We start from the raw sequence: 3,233 nt of genomic DNA, 5'->3' as shown, positions 1-3,233 counted from the left end.
AGGCCCGCTTTGGGCTTCTGGGAGCCAGATCCCCCAAGCCACCCTGGGGTGTGTCCCTCCTGAGACCCGGTAGACCTGTTTGTCCTTTGGTTCTGTGAGCTCTGCCACATCCTGACATCCAGGGTGGCTTTCTGTTGCCTGCACCTAAAGCACCGTAACAGGTCCAGGGTCCAGACTGACCCCTTCCTTCAGTGAGCTCACATCTTGGGCAAAGACATGAAATAAATCAATCGCAGTTTTGGGGGCAATAGGACAGGCAGGCAGCTGGGTTCATCTTGGGTGGGGGTTTGCACAGGTCTCCCCATGGTGGAGAGGGTGACATTGTGTGACTGCAGTTTGATGACCCTGGCTACTGACAACCTTCTTGCTCAGAGATTGTGTCCCCTGACCATCTTTCGCCTGACATCAGGCTTCACAGAGATTTGCACTGATTCCAGTTCTCAGTGGGGGTCACATTTCTTATGCAGACTCAGTAAAATGGCTTTCTTGTTTAGACATTAGTCTACTTTTGGAGAGGTGGGTCATGTTTGAGGGGGCTAAGTGGCAAAATATAATTTCTTCCTTTGTGAAACAGATGATTGGTCCCTGGGCTATGGTGAATGTTCCAAAGCCCTCCTGATGTGGTTTAAATGTGTCCCCTCCAAAATTCATGGGTTGAAACTTAATCCCCATTGTGGTGGTATTGAGAGGTGGGGCCTTTTGCCCTCATGATGGATTAGAGCCCTATCAAAGGGCTGGAGGGAATTAGCTTAGGCCCTTTGGATCTTCCACTTTACTCTTCTGCTGTGTGAGGACACAGCAATTGTCCCCTTCTTGCCCTTCCATCCCTCCTGACATGTCAGGACACTGTCTTCCCTCTAGCAGCTGCAGCAACAAGGCACCATCTTGGAAGCAGACAGTGACCCTCACCAGACACCATCCTGCTGGCACCTTGACCTGAATTTGTAGAAATAAGTTTCTGTTCTTTATAAATTGCCCAGTTTCAGTTATTTTGTTATAGCATCACAAACAGGCTAAGGCAATTCCCTCCCTTCCATTCATCTGGCAAGTTTTTTTGTTTTTCTGTTTTCCTAACCCCTAGACCACCAGGGAATCTGGTAAGTCTTTTTATTTTTATTTTTTAGAGACAGAGTCTCGCTATATTGCCCAGGCTGGAGTGCGGTGGCTATTCATAGGTACGATAATAGCTCACTGCAGCCTAGAACTTCTGGCCTCTAACGACCCTCCCACATCAGCCTCCCTCCTGGGTAGCTGGGACAACAGGTGTGTGCCACTGCACACGTCTTGGCAAGTTTTTTTTTTTTTTGAGACAGAGTCTTGCTTTGTTGCCCGGGCTAGAGTGAGTGCCGTGGCGTCAGGCTAGCTCACAGCAACCTCAAACTCCTGGGCTCAAGCGATCCTCCTGCCTCAGCCTCCCGAGTAGCTGGGACTACAGGCATGTGCCACCGTGCCCGGCTAATTTTTTGTATATATATATATATATATATATATATATATATATATATATATATATATATATATTTTAGTTGGCCAGATAATTTCTTTCTATTTTTAGTAGAGACGGGGGTCTCGCTCTTGCTCAGGCTGGTCTCGAACTCCTGAGCTCAAACAATCCACCTGCCTCGGCCTCCCAGAGTGCTAGGATTACAGGCGTGAGCCACCGTGCCCGGCCAGCCTTGGCAAGTTTTTAATGAGAGGCTTTAGTGTGGCCAAGTTCTGTGCTGTGTGCTGGGCCACTGCAGAGCCTTTATGAAGCTTGTTGCTCATAGTCCAATGGTGGAGGCAGACAAAGCAATTTCAGCCCCATGATAAGTAGGTGTTGTGATGGGGTGAGTAGGAACTAGAGGGTTCCCTCACGGGAAATGGCAGGTGCCAGGGCTGGGAGCAAGGGGAGGAGCACCTGGCACATCATGGGAACTCTCATTTTCCCTCCTCTTTACTGTGGCAACTCTGAGGCAAGAAATCATTTCACCTCTCTGAGCCTCAGTGTCCTTATCTGTAAAATGGGTTGTTGCAAGGATGATGAGGAAGCAGGATGTATTAACACTGAAAGCACTTAGCACAGGGCCTGGCACACAGATGAAAGGTTCAGCAATGTCAGCTGCCATTGGAGGTACCTGTCAGGCACTGCCCTTGTTCCCTCCCAGGCACGGTCCACCCACCAGGTGGCAAGGCAAACAGTGGCCAAGGCAAACCACCGTTTCTGATGCCCTTTGTGCCCAGGTCCTGTGGGTGGGCAGTGGCAGGGGGCTGTCACCCAGTGCGGAGAGAGGCCTGGTCCAGACCCTGCTCAGGGGGAAAAAGAGGAGAAGAAGAGGGGGCTCGGTTCCACACTGGAGGTGGGAGGAGTCTGAATGCTCAGGTTCCTGGAATGTTTAATCAGGTCCTGATGCTCCCGGATTAAATTCGCCAACAACTGTCCCTCCTCATGGCCTGTAAGGATCGTGACCATATAGTTTATTATTCCAGCCAGGGCAGCTTTGAGAATGAGAGATGACACTGTCGATGGTTACAGTGGGACCACAGGTGTAAACCAGGACTGTCCTGGGCCAAGCCAGAGTCTGGTCACCTCACGATTTGGCCCCAGCTACTTCTCTGTCCCCACCTGCTCCACCCTTGTTCCTTCAACCTGCTGCAGCCCCACGGGGCTGCTTCGCTGTCCTCCCTGGCAGGACCCCCTGTCTAGGATGCTCTTTCCCAGGCCCCTCAGCCCAGGCCTGGCAGCCCCGTCTTGCTGCTGGATTCAGCTAGGCTGCCTCCTCTTGTGAGCAGCCTCCCAGACTCACGGGGAACAGCGTGCTGGCTCCTCCCTCAGTCCCCAGGGTGCTGCTGCTGGCTCCCTCTAGGCTTCCCTGACCTCCCGCTCTGCTCCGCCAGCCTGCAGGGGGCGCCTTCTCCCGCTGTCCCATGGAGTAGCCTCGTATTTACCATCTGTCCCTCCCACCAGCCTGGACCAGCCTGGGCAAGGCCCTGTGGGTGTGGCTGCCAGCTGTGTCTCCGTGTCTAGGCACAGGGTAGGTACTCCAGCCCACTCTGCCATCTGCCACCAGCCCGCGGTCGATTCGTCTTGTGGGCCGGGCACACAAACCCACCAAATGCACCCTTCCCCACCAGAGTGGCATGGCCCATACTTCAGGCCCCCTGCAGGGGGGCCACCCAAACCCCTCTCCTGAGCCTGGAAGCCAGGATAGCAACCCCCACCCCTTCCACAAAAAAGACGCTCTGTTCTTCTC

This window comes from Lemur catta, chromosome 10 (genome assembly GCF_020740605.2).
Source record: "Lemur catta isolate mLemCat1 chromosome 10, mLemCat1.pri, whole genome shotgun sequence".
Lineage (NCBI taxonomy): Eukaryota > Metazoa > Chordata > Mammalia > Primates > Lemuridae > Lemur > Lemur catta.
This window is presented reverse-complemented; position numbering follows the sequence as displayed.